Below are 13,855 nucleotides of genomic sequence, written 5' to 3'. Positions count from 1 at the left end.
GAACCTCCTGCGAATCGAGAGGTGTGCAACGTTCGTGGCCGGGTATACCCCGTGGACCCGTATTCGGAAGTCGGTCACCGAGCAAACGACAACTACGTATTACACGGCCTAGTCGATACACCTCGGAAGGGTGCTTCTTTCGGTTCGCGTAATTGCCAGCTTGCCCGTTCATATCTCTCGAGTGCCCCTAATGAATTCTAGTTACGGACGCTTGTTTCAAACTCGTCGCGAGGATTGATTTACCCTCGTTTTCGAATCGAATTTAACTTTCATTCTACAACCATGCCTCTTTGATCGGTGCCTTCAACTTTTCAATTTCCGTCATCGTGCTGCGCGCAATTCACAAATGTCCCGAACGAGCGTTCAACACTTTTTTCGTTCCTGCCTCCTCCTCCTCCTCCTCTGCCCCGTCGAACCGTGGGGAATTCATTAAATGATTCCCCGTCGACGTATCTCCGAATCCCCGGTCTCATGGTATCGCGATTCCTTCGAGCTTGTAGTCGACGGATCCGCCGCATAAGGAATTCGATCCTTTCCTGCGGTTCGGTGGCGGAGCGGACCAGCTAATTGGAATGTTTGGCCAGAATATTTGGAACAGTCCCTGCGGATGGACAGGATGTATAGACCATTGCCTATCGACTAACAATGACGAATCACCTTGTATGGCATCGGTGCCAATCGTGTACGACAGGGGGGGAGAACAACGAATAAAAAGATTCGATCGTCACCGCGAACGAACCTGATCGAACACGTACCCCGTTTACAACGTACAGGATTTGCCGGGACGCCTGTGGCGCGGGTACGTCGATTCTTTTGAATCTTGAAAATTTCATACGACCGAGAAAACTTTTGTTCTGCCCTCTTCCGTCGCGGGTAACTTCCTGAATCGATTTGAAAATTTCACCGCGGAACTTGGGCTATACACGTACGTAGGTACGTAATAGAGTCTACGATTCACCGGCAGGCCCGCGGTACCGATCGAAATTTACAGGCAGCTCAGAGGGACCTCCGTCGCTCCCACCCCCACCCCCATTATGCCGTACCGGGACGGACGATCGACGTAATGGAAATATGTGGCCTAAATATCCTGGGCGCAGGATTTCAGGGTGGATAGACGAAACGTCGGCGAAGTAAAAGCGTGGATACCTTGTGGCTGGCATCAGCGCAAGCAGGCGCGGCGCAGGGGTACAAACGTGAAAGAGGAGGCTAGGTTCTACGTAGAGTGGATCGATCCGGCTGCCAGGTCAACCCTCGCCGCGGCTCACTCTCCCTGTAGCCGCCCTCCGCGAGGTATTTTGCGTTTATATCGCGACGTTATTACTTATGCGGAAGCGGCCACTGCAAATCGGCTGGAATTGGACGTACCTCGCCCGGGCCTCGTCTCCCCTGCCAGCCGAAGGAGAAGCTGAAACCGTGCCCGCGATAACAACGAGTGGATTCTAGATACGACGAAGCAGAGTAATAGCGTTTCCACGAGTAATCATTAGTTACGACAGAATCTCTGCGGGCACGGGGAATAGACCGGGATTGGTTGCGATTAATTCATGCTACTTTCGACTGTGCCGGTAACACGCATCGATCCTACCTGAATATTGGCTCCGGGATTGGAAAGAGAACGTCGCTTATGACGCTTGAATCGCAAAGCTCCGGATAGGACCGCGTTCGATGGATTTTGTTATTAGAGGACTCTCAGAGGGAATTGATAATCGAAAACGGTCATCAGACGGCAATGGCGTCCCGCTAATTGTATGCAAAGATCGAGGGAAAAATTTGAATCGCCGTGAAAATTCGCAGCCCCGGGCGTACAAAGATTTCCCTTCGGTGAGGGAGTAGATTGTTAAAAATTTCCAAATACTAAATGACCGCTCGCACAATGAGAATGGACATGTACCGAGTTATCGTTCTATCGTATTCCCTCTTTGTACGACGGTTCGTTTCGCCGCACACGTTATTCTATTAATTTATGCCAATACGGACTACCATTCAGTAAACGTTTCGCCACTGTGAACACGATAATATGGAAATGTACGTAATTCCCGACTGTCCTCCAATTGGCGATATTAACTATTTAAAAGCCGTTCCGTTGTGAAACGTTCCAAACATTTCGCGTACCTTTGATAAAAATTAGCAAACCCGTGTCCTCATCTTTCGCGAGAAGAGAGGATGGCACGTAATAGCAGCGATAAGCGCGATTAAATTCGATCGTGTCTAAGATGAATTGGCTGAGGGAAGGCAATTTGGTAGCCTAACGTGTACGGTCAGCGGAATCAGCTACCGGTATATAAGTATTTGACACAAAAATATTGGGAACACGACTGTACGTGGGATATCTGGAATCGGTATCGGATTATTCGACGTTTTCATTAGCCATTGACATCGGCTAGGGAAAATATCGATTTTCAGTCTGCAGATACGTCGCTTTCTCCGTCCGACGCGTTAATATTAATTTTCGTGCTTTTACATTCCCCTCGCCATTCGGCACACTCGTAACATAGATTAATTGAGAAAGCCTGTTACCGAGAAGCGAGACAGTGGTTATTAATGGCATAACAAAATATCGAACGTGTACCACCGAGCCCACCTTTGGAACTCTACGATTTTCAGCCGCGATAAGTTTTTGCCGAGACGCGATGGAACAATGTAACGACGTGATTGATAGGCATCCGTTTCTCGAGGATACAAATTTCTGCAACGGAATTCAATTTTATCGTGCAGCTTATCGGGGCGAGAGGAGCTTCCGGAAGACGCAGAACGTCGTACACCTTCCAGATTGTTTTACGCAACGACAACCGACGACGTACAAACATTTTTGTACGCCTGGTCTGCATAATTTTCCGCGCTATCTGAATATCTCGGGAACGATATATTCATGTACCGTAATAATACTTTGATGCATATCTTCGGTTGATCGTGTATCGTCATAAACTCGTTGAATAATGGCTCTGCGATAGTGTATTTTAATGCGCGTCGTTTCGCGTTGCTTGACAGTGTGCGTGATTAAAAATCACTTTAGTGAAAAATGATAAATAAATAACGTTAATTCCCGTTCCGCCGAAGACTGCAACAAATTATATCGCGTTCACGAAATTTCATCCGAAAATTGTTATCTGTAGCGCATTAATAATTTGCGAAATAATTTGATTTCCAACGTTGAATAAATCCACCCCGCGCGTTAACCCCGGTTACACTTGTTATCGTATTTCTAATTAATAGCGTACAATTTGAGCAGAAATATAAAAGCTCCCGGCTCCTTTCGCCGCTCGAATAAGTCTGCCACAGCCGTAAAAAATGATTCTTGTTGTTCGCTACACCGACAGCGTTTATTTCCGCGCGCCACTAAATCTAAGCCCCCGGTAGGAGGGGAGGAGTGTAATGACGGCGTACTTCGTAGAAACAATTCCGGTTTTTCTTTTTCTAACAGCCGGATAAGCTGAACTCGCCGGCTACTTATCAGGAAGAAATTACTCCGTGGAAATCTTATTCTACGTTTCGTTCCAATTGCATCGCGCGCAAAGAACGAAACTCGTTTCGCTACGACTTACCCGTAACATTGTTAACACTTACAAGTTTCCTGGCTCGTATACCACCGAGCCAACGCGAGCGTATCATATCGAGAGCAATCGTTGCGTAAGAAACGGCGTTCGGTGCGCGGTGTTTAAATCGGACAGCGAAATAATTAATTTACGATCGTCAACGGACGATCTCGTGACACGTACGAGGCATAAGCTGCTGATTTCATGCAAGTAGACAGGGCAATGAGGAATCGTTTCTTGGAACGAGTTAGAGAAACTGTTAAAGACGACAGCTCGTCGAGTTAAATGGGATTAGTGGTTTAAACATGGTGAAGTCAGCGTACCGCTCGAGTATTTCGACGATCCTTTGTGTATGTTGCAGCCACCCCGTACACGTGTCGCACACAAGATTGTTTGCTGGCTCTACATAGATACAAGTACGTCTTATGCTCCGTTTAGTGGTTCGCGACGCGACGCCCCTCCTGATTGATTCTCACAAGTGATTTCGTACTATCGGCACGCATTATCATACACGAGGCAATAGGGTGCAATATCTCGAATGGGTATGCTTGATTCATGGACGTAGAATATTGTTCGCGACCGTATTGCCCGGCATTTCGGAAACGGACGCATAATCGCGAGCACGTACGTTCGAGATGCGCGGACGCTCGAATTCGGATTTAGCTTCAGAGTTTCTGAGTATTTTTCCAAGGAAAAACAATTTACCGATACGCCTGGATATACGCGTCATGTATGTATTATAACGGGTCTGTCTATCGAGGATGTATGAATCATGTACCGAGCTCCCGCGGAAAACATAAATGTTACTGATATCTGGTATTCCTTCATTTTAATATGTCAAAACATCCGTTACGCGAGTTGCCCCAAGGATACATTTTTGAAAGGAATCCTCTTATACGGTTCGTTCGTTCGTTCGTTCGTTCCTCTACAGAGCCGCTGAATGTTCGCGTCGACGTTTGACATTCGTCCCGCCAGACGAACCGAATCAGACCTCGGGGTCTACCGTGAATCATAAAACGCGCGCAAGAAGGAGACGTACGTGCGAGGTAGTAGTCTCTCATGTACGATGTTACATGAAAATCGAGTATTAGCACACCGATGCTCTAACTCAAATTCATTCGGAGCGACCAAACGAAAACAAAAAAGATTTATATATGTTTGAATATATACTCGTGTATATATATGTATGTATGTATGTATGTATGTATGTATGTATGTATGTACATAGATGTACGCAGAATAAAAAGCTATGGCCAGTGGTGAAATTTTATTTCACAGAAATATATTGCCCGATGCTGCAAAAGATACAAAAGGGAAACAAGAGAAATGGCCAAGAGACGTTGGTGGCGTGGCAGTAGAATTTTGAAATCCGTTCATTGTAGAAATTTTTATAGGGGAAAGCAGTGGAAGCTGCGGACGAAGAATTGATAGGTGTACGTGGTGATCCTCGTAAAACAACCAATACGATCATTTTCAAAGTTTCAAGGCATGTGGGAAACGTGTACGTGTAAAAAATCGTGGATTCGAGGCCACGTGTAGGATGAAAACTATCTTTTTCTAAAAAGATTATTAACAGTATAAAATCTACCTTTATTTTTATGATCTTTTGTAACGCGTAATCTTCTTTACAAATATTTCATATATCGTAACAAGTACTCAAATGTTTAACTTTCGTCTCGCAGGTATAAAACTTCTTATGCATTTTTACATGAATAAAATGCAATTTCACACTAATCAAATGTAATGTTCGCGTTAATATCTCTCGCGATCAGAAGAGTTATTTTACAAGAATCAGCTCGTTTGTACACACGACGTAGCAGTAATTAAAAGTAATCGAAAAGTTGCAAAAGTACTTACAAAAATGGCGGAGGATGGTACCAGGACTCTCCTCGTTCGATTACTTTAGGTCCGTCGAGAGGGCTGGAGCGAGGATGCAGGAGCGTCATCAGGCAGATCGGATAATTCGTCCATCTGGTTTACGATCGGACGAGTCACGTCACGTGAAGTGAAAATGCGAAAGACGAACAAGTTTGGCGAAGTTTGAAGATCGTCCTTTCCCGGTCGCGTGTGCCGGGACCACGGCAGGCGCGTATATACGAGTGCGAGTTTAGTTAACGGTGTCGCCACGGGTCACGGTGGCGCTGCGCCGCCAGCGCGATCCTCAGTTCGTTACGGGGTCGCGAGGGGTACGCATTGCCTTCGTCGATTGGCCGTACCCACGTTCGTCCATCGTAACGCGCGAAAACCGTATCAGCACGCTTCGCACCCTTACTCGCACTTGGTTAAAACGTAATCTCGTTTCACGTGAAGAAACTCGTTCACGACTCGTCCGAGAGTGTTTTCTGTGCGGTGTCATGTCGCCAAGTTACAGATTGCGCGCGTGATTCTTCGTATCCTTGCGACGCAAACGGAGGAGACAGTGCAACGAAGAATAAGGAAGCGGAAAGCAACGATACTGCGCACCCTGCGGCACGAGAACGCTAGGCACATCGGTCACTTTTGCTGTCACTGTACGTGAGTGTTTCTCTTCCTTCCTGTTCCTCTATCACTTTCCACGCTTTCCTCCGCCGTTCGCCGGCACTGTTTCAAGAGCGTACGCGTGGAACACGTCCCACGAAGGAAGCATAGCGCCGATCGTTACTGACAGCTCGACAGACGTTCGGTTCTGACGCGTGGTTCAGAATTCTTGATCGGGCACGAGAGGCGACGTGCTTCCTTAACCCCCTGCCAATATTCTTACGCCGATACAGTTGAACTTCCGTTTGAATGGCGCGCGATACATGCGTGCCGTTCCTCGTATATTATAATTCCACTACGTATTCCTATGCCGTGACACACTGTGTAGATACGTGTAGACGTATGCGCGGCGCGACGTATACTGACGCTTGACATTTCTCTGTATCTTATACGACTCGAGTATCAACGTTGACTTTTGTCTAGAACCTTCTGAAAATTTGATAACACGCCTAAGGGGCCATCGACTGTGTTCGCAAAATTTCTGCTGAATTTCTCAGAATAACCTTAAGTCGCTTTATATGTTGGCGAGCAAACAAAACAGACGAAGATGACGAGTTGAAGATGGTAGCATCGACGAACTCGATACAAGTTATTCGTGCGACCGTAGGGCAACGTATACATGTATATTTCATGCATCGTATTCTTTCATATTAATCGCATATTAAGTAATTAATATTTTTTTATGCACGAACTAGTTAATTATAAAAATGTTATAACAGACGAATGGTAGAAAATATATGGAAATATTCGATAAAATTTGCTTATAAAAAATTTTTTATGTTATTCTTTGTATTAAAAGGCGTTCGTTTTACGAGCGTGATAGTAAAAAATTGTACGAGCTCCGTGCAGCAACTTTTAACTAACCTAAAATTATGGAGGAAGCGTAATTATTTCAATAGGCGAGGTTCGTTTAATTAGTACGAGAAAGTACTATCCAATTCGGCCATTCTCTTCGGGGATATTTTACGTCGAAATAATTTTTTCCTTTATTCGATGGTACATAAATGCAAGGTATTCAAATTATTTGAACCAGAAACTGAAGTCGTAAAATGTTAAAATTATTTCTTCGAAAATTTGTTACAACACTGAATCATCGAACAATACGCCCGCAGTTAATTACGATTAACAAGAACGGTCATAAAAATACAGGAAAAGTCAACGTACTAATTGTTTTATTAATACGCAGGAGCATAAAAGAAGTATGTTCGAAAGCTCGTAGCCTTTCTCGAAATTCCTTGTGCGCGATACAAGAGACGAAGGATCATGGGCAAAGCACCGTTCTCGTTTCCTCTTATCTTTTACCCTTTACCAACTATTTCGCACGCCTGTCTCGTATCGCAAACAAAGAGCAAGAAAACGTTGACGCGGCGCACTCAAAAGTCCTATGTACACATTGAAGACGATCCCGTTCTTGTACACGTCTGGCTGATATTAATCGTTTCGAGACGTAACTGTCATAAGGCCACGTGGAAACTGCACCACTGGTTGCTTCCGCGCGATAAGCGATTCTCTTCGCGTAACACATGCGACCATGCACGTCATTCTGCTCATAAACTGCTTCATGTCAACGACTCCTTAGCTGGCAGCACTTGTGATCGCGATTCATTCACTCGCGGGTTTCTAATCATAACTGTAATTCTTCTGGCGGTCGCTGACGCTCAATCGGCACGAGATAATGCTCGCGTTTCGTAGAACGTCCGTTTCGCGCAATCCCCACCGGTTACGAATGTTTTCCACCCGATAACAAAGCGATCACTGCATAAATAATTAGTCGCGCGCAATCGCGGGTATTTACGTACGTATTACGCCGGAAATTGCGTCACTTTGATGCGTGCATCGCGAGCTGAATGATGGACTCTCGATTCATACGCGTGTGTTTTTTTACCGATTCGTGTAAACGTACGTACAAAACGGCTGAAAATCATCGGTGCGGCGAAAATCAATTAAAACTTGAGTTACACGCAACTACGCGTAACCGGTCGTATTACATTCGTGTGCCAGTGTGTCTAGTGCGCTCCAATTTTCAAACTCCATTTTTTTTTCAAACACTGAGTCTGGAATGGAAAGGTTTCTATGCCACATATTTTTTTTTTCTTTTTTTTTACTTCTGTACATATTATTCAACTGGACTTTATACAGGGAAACGTTCGAAACTATACGCGGGTTAAATGCAATGTTAATTCTGTCGAAGCATTTTCTTTTCCTTCCCGTGTGGATTTTTAAAAGAACCTTTCACCCTGCGATTCTGTTCGCTTCTCGCTGGCTATTTGAGAAAACGGTACGCGCGCATCGAGCGGCGTAATTTTTTTTTTTTTTTTCGTTTCCGCAGCTTCGTTTCAAGCAACAAAGAACGAGCGAACTTAAATTATGCTCGTCCGGTTATAGATCACCCTGAATACGGTTTATAAATGTAGGAACATCGATCAACGACCATATGAGCCATTATATTACTTCAGACTGATAACAAATAGCGCCTCCTCCCTGATAATTTCTCTTCCTGTTCGTTTGCGCGTCTTCGCCTTCCTCTTTTCCTTTTTTCCCGACCGTCTCTCATTTTCCTGGCATTGAAACCCTTCTGTGCGCACAACACCGATTCGAACAGGTGCCCATTCTCTTATGGCCGCCACGCCACGGACACAGGGGAACGGTTTATTTGCCATCTTTCTTGCGTCTCTTCCCCTCTATCGTTCTCCCGGCTGGATCAGCCAAAACCGTAGTAACACGGGTATACAACCCGCCAGTGGAATACTACTCACGACTTGCTTGTTTATTGATTAACCATTAGCGAAATTAATGGTAGCTCCAGGCCCGGACACAATGCCGCTATAAAGCTTATGAAGGTGAATTAGGTACGCGGGACACTTGCGCGAATTGCACTTATTCATGCACCACCGTGCGCTCATTTAGCTGCTAGTAATTTTCGTGCATAACTTCTCCCTGATTAAAGGAACGTACCGATGGAAGAAGGGGGTGGGGGGTTGATAATCCGGTCCGATTCGTTTATAAAATGATAAACGACTTTCTTTTTACGTGGGCCAAGGTATTGAATTTAATACGCGACCCTTTGAAATCCCCGGAATAGGCGAAACATTCTCTCCGAGCCAATGGGACGCCTCCGCGGTCGTTGTAAAATAATTAAACTCGCCGGTATTTCATTTGTAAATGAAGGGTATCTCGGGCACCACGGCGTCGTCGTTCATTTCATAATGGCAAGAATGTCAAACAAGCAGGATGACAGTGCTCGGCCGGGAAGAAAGCTACACTTGACTATTTTATGCGGCGCACTCCTCCACGCTCGGGGCCACGGAACCCTCTTGCATGCGCTAGTTCAGTTTCAAACTTTAATTAAAAAGGTGGAGTCGCAATAAGCTTCCACCGCCCCCGCGCGTTCACCCTTCCCTCTTTTTCCCTTTTTACCTTCCCCGTTCGCCCCCGCCTTTTCTCTCTTTCCCGGTGTATTCACTGTCGCCGAAACTCCGCGTCCCCTCCCCCCTCCGCCACGGGGGGCCCCGTCATGGGAAGTCCGGCTATTTTAATTTCATTTACGAGAAATAAACAGAACAATCAAATTAACGTAGCCGAGTGAATATGCACCGTCCGGCCCGGTGCCTTTGATGCATTCCCGAAGTGCGTATTTTCGGAGCAACGCTTCTCTTCTCGCTCCTCTTCATCCCTCTCCCCGCGCATCGCTCCGCCGCGGCCGCGTTTCTTTCCCCTGGCACGGCCGCGACTGTATTTTCATTCGACGGGGGGGTAGGTTTATATTGTAACGCGCGGAACGATGAAACCGCAAGCAGGATAGGAATTCGCGAGCGACGATTTGGTATTCACTTTGTGCGTTTGTGAATTAATTAACGGATTTTATCGATGCAGAACGAGGAACGGATCGGAACGGAACGGCCGCCCGGGGGATACAAAACCGCGTAACGCTCCCGTTCCTATAGAATTGTTACGAATTCCGAATATTGACTTTTATCTCTTATTGCGTTCCGTCAGGGGCGCTCGGATTTTTCGAGTTCCCTACCTCGAATTCATAACCGGCGTCCACAGAGAACAATTGGGATCGATGTTTCCTAGTAGAACAATGATTTAGAACGTAGAGAAACGCGCGCGCTCGCAGATACGAGGTTTTTTTGCGAGCCCTCTCCGACTGTCCGCCTTTCCCGCCCCTTCCTTTTTCACTCCCCCGCCTTCCGTTTGACGAAGCGATGCGCGAACCCTCCATGACTCAATACATTCGAGGAACTACGCAGCTGGATTTATGGTGGCGATAATAGTTAATAAGCTTTCATTAAGGATGAGTCGGGGGGAAAATTGTTCGCATATCTCGTGAAATATTCGCGAAAGTTCAATTGCGTGCGTTCGCGATGATAAATTCTCGAACGCACGGTTACGGGGCGCGGGATCGGATAGAACGCGTTACAAGGCAGAAATTAAATGAAAATTAGCAATCCGTTTTCAGCGTTACCTAATTAAAAGCGTAATTATTTCGGAATTATCCGAGGCCGTTGCGCCAGTGGAAACAACAAACACGCGACGGCAAACAACGAGCAGCGCCGAAATTCCTCTGTCGATCCGCGGGACCAACCCTCCGCTGGCCTGGCGTTGGCGCGAGCCTTCTCCCCCGGAACGTTTCTCGTCGACTGTCATCACCGTTCCGATCGAACAATCTCGGGCCTTCGACGATGAATCCACGCTTTTCACGCAACGTTCCATCCAGGGCATACAAAGAGCTTCCAATATCGCGGTGGAGCCGGAAAAGGATGTGATTCCTCCCGCAAAATCGAGTCGAAAATCTCGAGCGAAATCTTTATCGCGTAAGACGAACATTCTCCCGACGTTCAGGCTCGATTCTTGTCGAAGGGAAATGCTCGCGTAAAATAATTTCGCGCTAGCCGACGTTTTCGCTCGACTGTTATATGCCACGCAATTTTCCAAAGATCCTGGTACGCTCGTCGAGACGTTTATTAGGGTCTACTCCATCACGAGAGGACAGCTCGCGTCTTACCCCGTGTCGGAGCAATTATAAGCTCGTCCCACGTAACGAACGGTGACACTGGGTCATCTCGGAGGCATAGTAGGGCGCAATTTACCGCGACACTTTAACCAGGCGCCGTAACGTGCAGCGTAACGGCATACCGAAACCTTAATTTCGCTCGAACAAAATATTTATCGAGCACCCCGGCGAGAGAGCCGAAGTAATTGCGTGCAACGACATCGTCACGTTGAAACGGCTCAGGGCACATAGTGAATAATCGTCCCGTTCGCCGAGTGATCACGCGCGTGAGATTACGGTCACATTTCGCGCGCGGCGTACTGTCGCAGCATCGCGTGCGATTAACACGTCGATTTCAGCCGCCCGTGGTCCCGGCTTTGTCGTAAACATTTTTATAGGGATTTCGCGATAAACGAGGGCCAGCCGGTATCAGAGCGGGAGGATCTCGCGGCACGGCTCGGTTATTACAGTCGAGTAATTGTTGCTTTAATCGTCGCTACCATTAATATGTCAAACTTCTTTGTTTCGTTCTCGCGCGGAGAGAGCGAAACGGTGCCGTTTCATACGTGCACCGCAAGAGTCCATTACCCGGAGTAGATTGCTCCAAATAATTAAAGGCTTGCGCTTGTTTAGTTGAGTGCTCGGTGCTTTACTCCGACTCACCGCGGGGAGAAAATATTATCACCTGTACCGCACGGTATCCGGGTCTCTTTCGGGGATTACGAGGAATAATAAAAATCGTTTAATCGGACGAGTAACCGTGGCAACGACGAGGCTCTACGCTCCATCGCGTCAAGAGTCCCACGCGTGGATTTCGGAAATGGGGAACAGCTAAATACGCTGCGAACGATTCTTCGTCGACTAAAGATCGAGGTTGCTTAATTTAGGAAGCTGCGAACCCAGCACCTGTCCGGTTACAAGATCGCCTATCATTGGACGCGGGGTGACAGTTGTTCCGTATACGCGCTCGTCTTCGTCGAGCAGTTCGCATCTCGGCGGCTTTCCAAATAGTTCCGCGACCGCTTCCCCATCGCGTCGCGTCACTGCGCGCCGCTATTTCGAGTTGTCGTACAGCACGAGAAAAGCGCGTCAGGCTTGTACCGCGATCCAGTTCCATCAATAGAACCTGCGGCCCGTCTAAGACTCGCAATGGTGTACAACGTTACATAAAACTGGTATCCCCAGCACGCGCGTACGGGTCTACTCGCCGCTTTCAAACCGCAAATCGATCCTGCAACTCGGGCATGAAACACGCGGCGGCCTCGAGATGCTCTACCGTGAAATTTCTTTTCTACCAGGTAAAGCCAGGTTTCCACGCGAAAATATTATCGATGCCACTCGACTGGAGCGCGCCAGTTTCGTTGCATACAGAATGCATGCTAAACCAACCGGCACCATCGATCATTGCGCGAACAAAGTGAGGAACGGTATACTTTTTGGAGCTATTAAATTGGCGTATTCTTGGCACCGGTAGATAATCTTCGCGCGCGGACGCCTGGTTTAACACGCGTGCCGTATCTTTCACGCCTGAAATGTTTCCTAAACACCGATACATCATTCTCTTACGACTACTCTAGGCGAGATATGATTTTTTCACCCGATACCGTTCTCGCTCGTGGCACGCTGCTTACCGGAGGGTGTTATATTTATCGATGCTAACTACGTTTCCGCGCCGTGGACCATGTATCGCGGGTCTAAAAAAAATGTACGCGAGCATTTTCCCCGTAAAACGTCAACTGCCTACGCGTTATCTTGCCACGCGCAAAAGTGGATATACGCGTCAAAGTAACAAGAACGATGCGCGGCCCGCGTTATGTATGCGCCTGCATTAACCCATTATGAAAGCGTTCGTTTACCCTGCACACCTATCGGTGTTACGTTACGCACGGGAACCGCCTGAAAGAGCTCGCCGTGGAATATTTAAAAAAATGTATCGCTGAAATATGCGTTCACCGAGGCCTCCTTTTGTACCGCGATGCCTGACGAGGTGGTTGTTTTTTTGCAGTGGCTGCAATTTCGTGCAACCCTCCACCCCCACCCCCCCCCCCTATCATGCGATAAAATTGGTCGTTTAAAAGACCAGTCTATTAGAAATGGAAATAACGGCTGCGGAAATCGGATTTAGAATTGTAGAATTTCGCTATCTTCCACTTAACATTTCCGTCTCGCTTGTCAACTCACTCGTGCATTGCTTATTTCGTAGTTATTATCGACAGGATTTGCATAATCGAGCAACTTGTGCACGAGTCTGGCTCGTTATTCTGCGCGAATGGGTTAAGGTACCGTTCGCGATATCATATTATATTCCCCTGCTTGGTTAACCGTGGACCCACCATTGTTAGCAATCGAGTGCATTTTATCCAATGTTTTCTAGTAAGCTCCCGCTATATATTACAGTTTTTTTCTCCCCTTAAACGGTATCGACGAAACGAACGATCGGGGCAAACTGGGACCGTATGCGCGACAAGTTCGATCCGGGTAAGACCAGGAACCAGCTGTGTCTGGCCGCGTATATACGATGCATCCCCTGGAGATAATGCATCATGAGGGTGGAGGTTGAGCGCGTGCGCGGTTCCGGAAGTCCTTTCGGAAAGAGCCGACTAGCTGGAAACTTTCGAAAGGCAATAACTCGTTCTAACCCACATAACGCAAGGTATCGAAGGCTCATCGTGGCCCCGTTTGTCTACGTTTACTCGTACGCCCCGCGAGTCGGTGTGCGTTCAGGTACGTACGCCTGCGACGGGCCGTGCTCGAGGCGAAACAGGAAGCGAGTCCTCCGCTGGAGCCGGTCTACCGGTTTGCGCCACTA

The 13,855-nt window shown here is 47.2% G+C and overlaps 1 protein-coding gene across 1 annotated transcript in view; it reads left to right on the top strand.

Annotated features, from left to right (window-relative positions):
• Positions 1–5,921: 5,921 nt before the first annotated feature.
• Positions 5,922–13,855, top strand: part of LOC143424403 (discoidin domain-containing receptor 2) — a 124,418-nt gene continuing 116,484 nt past the window's right edge. The window contains exon 1 of the mRNA XM_076896435.1: positions 5,922–6,047. The gene's annotated coding sequence lies outside the window, so the exon portion shown is untranslated. The remainder of the gene's footprint in view (positions 6,048–13,855) is intronic.

This window comes from Xylocopa sonorina, chromosome 1 (genome assembly GCF_050948175.1).
Source record: "Xylocopa sonorina isolate GNS202 chromosome 1, iyXylSono1_principal, whole genome shotgun sequence".
NCBI classification, from domain to species: domain Eukaryota; kingdom Metazoa; phylum Arthropoda; class Insecta; order Hymenoptera; family Apidae; genus Xylocopa; species Xylocopa sonorina.
This window is presented reverse-complemented; position numbering and strand designations above follow the sequence as displayed.